The sequence below is a fragment of the Tupaia chinensis genome, unplaced genomic scaffold, assembly GCF_000334495.1.
Source record: "Tupaia chinensis unplaced genomic scaffold, TupChi_1.0 Scaffold000216_1, whole genome shotgun sequence".
Classification (NCBI taxonomy): domain Eukaryota; kingdom Metazoa; phylum Chordata; class Mammalia; order Scandentia; family Tupaiidae; genus Tupaia; species Tupaia belangeri.
The window spans coordinates 286,729-292,909 of record NW_006159691.1 but is presented as its reverse complement, the minus strand read 5'-3'; positions in this window follow the sequence as shown (position 1 = coordinate 292,909).

The following is a 6,181-nucleotide window of genomic DNA, read 5'->3' as shown; positions in this document are numbered from 1 at the left end:
CCTCTCTGTCTCTGTCTCGCTCCAGGGAAACACACACTCCCTCTGGCAAATTAAAAAGAAAAAAGAAAGAAAAGCTGTTCCCTACATCCCTACTTTTAAAGAGGAAGAATCTAAGATTCAAAAAGGTTAAGTAGTTTATTTAGACTCACATGCCAGAGAATAGAGAAATTAGAATTTGAATATCGTGGATTTTTTTTTTTTTTTTTTGGAGAGATTTTTGCTATAGGACACGTATGCTTGCCAGAAAGAGACAGACAGAAAGCAAGAAATCACCCCCAGGGGGGATGGCCATGCTGCAATCCCTTCTCCTCCATTCTCCTCTAGGGATTTTGGGCACGCACACCACACCTCCCTTTACGGAGGTTTTTTTGTTTTGTTTTGTTTTGTTTTCTTTTTTGCTTCTGCTTGGCAGTTCTAACCAGCATAATTTTAACCAATCACTCAGCCCTCAGATCAATAGCCCCTGGGAGGGATGGCAGGTGGTCTCCGGGCTGCACCTCAGTTGCTTCTGCAGAGCAGTTTTTTTCCTGCCTCAGTTTCATGCAAACGAAGCTTCTATTTATTAAAACAGCCTCCAAGAGCGTGAGTTCGCTCCAGCCCAGGCGCAGACAGAAATGAGCCTCCAGAGCTTGTCCTATTCATCTCTCCAAAGTCCGCTCTCCAGAAGAGGTTTCAAATTTCATTATTTCCTTTTTTTTTTTACCCCTCCTTCCTAGTCAACAGACTATTTTAGAACAGACTTGGATCTGCTCTGGGCTGAAGTAAGTACTTTGTATAGACATTTGTTGGGGAAGGGATGAGGGAATAAATGACAGAATAGGCAACATTTGCTATCAGGTTAATAAGAAGGGTAATGAGATAATGGAGGTGAAACTGATCATGTAATCTGAGAATAGTGAAAATTGCTACCCAGCAGACAGGACTGCAGGCCTTATCCGCTGGCGCCACCTTCTGGAAGTAAGTTAGCACAACAGGTTCATTTTTTTTCCTGCTTTAGAGGGGCAAAGGGCACTTGTTTCTACTAATGCAAGCATGAAATTGAGGGGAAAGGGGAGAATGTCAGCAAACTCTCTCCAGGTTCCCTGCTCTGAAGCTCCCAATTACTTTACCAAGGTAGAGTGATATTTTTAATATTTTTAATATTTTCTGCAATTTTGCTGAAAGGCATGTGTGTTTCCAGAGAGATAAGGGGGGAGAGGGAGAGAGAGAAAGGAAGAGGGAGAAAGTGAGAAAGCACGCCCAAGGGGAGACGATTATACTGCAATCCCTTCTCCATTCTCTTCTCAGGATTTTGACCATGCACACACCTGTGCCTGGCATGTTTTTCAAGCTGCTGGTTTTGGGACTCCTATGGTGCAGTTGGCGTCCTGGGATCCAGCTGCCTTAACTACCACACCAGGATTGCTGGTCCAAAATTACAATTTATTGTTAATATTTTATTTTAGAAGTTTTTGCTATAGGGCATGTGCACAGGCCCGTGAGACAGAAAGCGAGAAATCCCCAGGGGGATGACCATGCTGCAATCCCTTTTCCTCCATTCTCCCCTTGGGATTTTGGGCACGCACGCACATGAAACCACGTGTTTTAAGTCGCCAGGTCTGGGACTCTAACCACAGTCAACTACGTGGGAATCCAGCAATGTAACCATTCCACCCTCTGCTGGTCCCCAAGATTATAATTTTTGGAATCTTCCTCCTAGCATGTTAGCACTTGTTTTGAAGACCCTAGCACATACCGGATACTGTATCAAGTGCTCACCTTCACAATAACTGTGAGAGGCAGGTACTGTTACTGTATCTTCCAATATTAAAAATCTGAGGGTTGGACCAGCAGGTGGTGTGCTGATTAAGGTGCTAGACTCCCACATGGCCAACTGCAGTTTGAGTCCTGGACCTAGCGGCTTGCTTTCTCTGTCTCTCTCTCTCCCCTCTCCATTCTCCCTTCTCTCTCCTCTCTCTTTCTTTCTCTTTCTCTGGTGAGCACATGTGCCCAGGGTGATTTTCAAGCCCCAGGTCCATGACTCAAATTGCAGTCCCCTAGAGAGTTCAGGGCCTTAACCACCATGCCACCTGCTGGCTTCTATAGTTTTCTTTTTTAAATCTTGGTAAGTCAAGAAATTCAAAATTCAGAAAGTAAGGGTCAAAACTGTATTTTTTAAAAAGAATTATTTTCATTAGCTTTCTTTCTTTCTTCCTTCCTTCGTTCCTTCCTTCCTTTCTTCCTTCCTTCCTTCCTTCTTTCTTCCTTTCTTCCTTTCTTCCTTTCTTCCTTCCTTCCTTCCTTCCTTCCTTCCTTCCTTCCTTCCTTCCTTCCTTCCTTCCTTCCTTCCTTCCTTCCTTCCTTCCTTCCTTCCTTCCTTCCTTCCTTCCTTCCTTCCTTCCTTCCTTCCTTCCTTCCTTCCTTCCTTCCTTCCTTCCTTCCTTCCTTCCTTCCTTCCTTCCTTCCTTCCTTTCTTTCTTTCTTTCTTTCTTTCTTTCTTTAAATTTGACCAGAGAGGGACAGAGTGAGAGCAAAGGCGAAAGAGAGAGAAAGTGAGAAAACAAGCCACCAGGTCCAGGACTCCAACCTCCATGGACCATGTGGGAGTCCAGCACCCTTAACCTCCATGCCACCTGCTGGCCCCCAAAACTGTATTATTAAAAGATAAAAATTCTTAAAACCCATACCAACCATCTAATGGCTGTTGTATTGAATTAATAATCAAGTTTAGCAATTTGGTAAACATACAACAACCAAACTTTATAAATCATGGAAAAAAATATATGCCATTTAAAACAGCAAGAAAAATTCTAGCGTCCTAGACACTAATCTATTAAAATGTGCCAGACCTTTATAAAGAAAACTATAAACCATCAGTGTGAGACATAATAGAAATATATGTTAGCTTCCTGGAAGGGGAAGACAAAATCCAAAAAGGAAATCAATTCTCTCTAAATGAATACATAAAGTCAGTACAGTCCCAATAAATACCACGAGAATTTGTTATGTGTTGGCAGGCTGAGACTAAAATTCGAACGGAAGAATAATTGTGCAACTATGGCAAAGGCAACTCTGGAAAGAAATATAGAAAAGGAGCAACTTGCCTTACCAGACATCAAACACGTGAAACGTTTTCTATAACTGAGGCAGAACGTTACTAGCCCTGGAATTTACAAATATTAATACATGGGGGAAATGAGAATTCACAAATGAACTTACGGGGACTTATTACTTATTTGTATTGCTTGGTTCTCCAGAGAAACAGAACCAATAGGATATATATAGCTATGAAAGAGGAGATTTATTATTGGCTCATGCAGTTATGGAGGTTGAGAAGTCCCACCATCTGCCATCTGCTGGGAAAGCCAGTTGGTTCAGGCTGTGAACACCGATGAACCAGGAACGCCAATGGTGTGTTTCCTAGTCTAGGCTGAAGGCTGACAACAACGAGAAAGAGGTGGAAGAACTCTGGACCTACGAGCTCCAAAGTCACTGTCTGAGGGCAGGAGAAGATGAATGCCCCAGCTCAAGGAAAGAGAGGGAGAGAGAGAAAGAGGGGGAGAATGAATTCACTCTCCCTCCACCATTTTGTTCTCTTCAGCCCCTCAGTTTATTGGATGAACCAACCCACACTGGTGGGAGTGGATCATCGTTACTCAGTTTACTGATTCAAGTGCTCATCATGGGAACCAGCAGTTAGCGTAATGGCTATGTCGCTGGACTCCCACGTAGTCGACCGCGGTTCGCATCCCGGACCAGGTGGCTTAAAACTCACGCCGAGCGCGTGTGCGTGCGTGCCCAAGATCCCGAGAGGAGAATGGAGGAGAAGGGATTGCGACGTGGCCATCCCCCTGGGGGGTGATTTCTCGCTTTCTGTCTCTATGTCTCTGTCTGTCTGGCGAGCACACGTGCCCTATAGCAAAAATCTCTCCCAAAAAACAACAACAACAAAAACAAAAGCTCATCTCTTGCAGAAATGCCCTCACAGACATACCCAGAAATAATGTTTTACCAGCAATCTGGGCATCTGTTAGCCCAATTGAGTTGAGACAGAAAATTAACCATTACAATTATGTATTAAGATGTTATTTTGGGACTGGCAGGTGGCTTAGTGGTTAAGGTATTGGACTCCCACATGGCAGACCACGGTTCAAGTTCTGGACCTAACAGCTTGCTTACTCACTTTCTCTTGCTCTCTGATTACAAAATAATAATAATAAATAAAATTAAATAAATAATTCTTTTTAAAAAAGATTTATTTTTATTTATTCATTCACTTTATTTTTTTTAATTCGACCAGAGAGAGACACAGAGAGAGAGAGAGGGAAAGTGAGAAAGCAAGCCACCAGGTCCAGGACTTGAACTGTGGTTGGCAATGTGGGAGTGTCCAGCACCTTAACCACCATGCCACCTGCTGGTCCCTAAATAAATAATTCTTTTAAACATGTTACTTTACATAACAGGGAAATAACGTATTATTCAATAAATGCTTTTGTGACAACCGACTATCCATTTGGGAAATCAATTTGATTTTGTTGCTGCACATCATTTCCAAATCTAAATCCCAGGTAGATTAAAACAACTATAAGATTAGGAGCCAGCAGCTGGAGTGATGATTAGGTCGCTGGACTCTCACATGGCTGGCTGCGGTATGAGTCCCCACCTAGCAGCTTGGTTTCTCTCCCCTGCTGGTCTCTCTTGAAATAATAATAATAAATAAAAATACTTCTTAAAAAAAAAACTCTGTAAGATTAAAAGCATTAAAGGACTGGCCCTGTAGCCTATTGATTGCGGGAGCTAGATTCCACATGGCTTACAATGGTTCAAGTCCTGGCCTTGGTGGCTTGAAAAACATGCCAAGAAGATCAAAAATACAAAAAGCGATGTGTTGGTTGGGGTTGCGGTGAAAGGGAAACTCTCTTACTCTGTTGGTGGGAATGTAAATTGGTCCAGCCACTGTGGAAAACAATGTGAAGATTCCTCAAAGATCTACAAATAGAACTACCATTTGATCTCCTCTTGGGATCTTGGGCATGCGCGCACACACGCCTGGCGTGAATTTAAGCCACCAGGTCCAGGACTCAAACCACGGTCGACTACATGGGAATCCAGCAACATAGCCATTATGCTAACTGGTGGTCCCAGATTGAATGTTTTAAAAAATATATAAGGATAATAAAAATGAAAAGCTATTTGCTGCCGATGATGTGTATAGTAATGTCTTTGTCTTGACTGATAAGCATGGTAATTGTGCTGGAAAAAGAAATGTCATACATTGTAAAGCTACATATGATTAAATGTAATATAAAAAATAATAATGAAAAAAAAAAAGAAAGGTGGTGTGGTGGTTAAGGGCGCTGGACTCCCACGTGGCTGACCACAGTTGGCCACGGACCTGGTAAGACACCAGTTGAATCCCAGACCTGGTGACTTGCTTTCTCACTTTCTCTCTCTCTCTCCCCCCCCCCACTGTCCCTCTGTCCCTCTATGGTCAAATTAAAATAAATAAATAAATAAAGTTAAATAAAATAATTCTGGGGAAAAAAAAAGTTTAAAAAGAAAAAGAAAAAAGAAAAACACAGCAGATGTGTGCACATGCCCCAAATCTCAACTAGATGGAGAAGGGATTGTGCAATGTTTACATCCATTAGGGATGACCCGTTGGGGAGTGCTTACTTTTTATTTTTTAAATAATTATTTTACTTATTTATTTATTATTTTGACCAGAAAGGAACAAAAAGGGGGAGAGGGAGAGAGAGAGAGAGAGGGAGGAAAAGTAAGAAAGTAAGCCACCAGGTTCGGGACCTGAACTGTGGTTGGCCATGTGGGAGTCCAGCACCCTTTACCACCACGCTACCTGCCGGCCCCTGGAGGGTACTTTCTCCCTTTCTCTCTCTCTGTCTCTCTGTCACTCTCTGGTAAGTGCACATGCCCTCTGGTAATTAAAAAAAAAAAAAAGTATTAGAAAAATGTAAAAGAATATACTTATCAATTAAAAGTAGAGAAGACTCTTTAAGGAAGACACAACACGAAAAGCATAATGGAAAAGATTGATTAGATTACCGTTTTTAAACCTCTTACAACAAAGCAGAGGTAAATAGCAAGGGACACACATGAGGTAAATTTCTATCCAACTCATTAACAAAAGGGAGGGGACAAAGTTTACGGACAGAAAAGGAAATACAAATTGCCAGTAAAAATG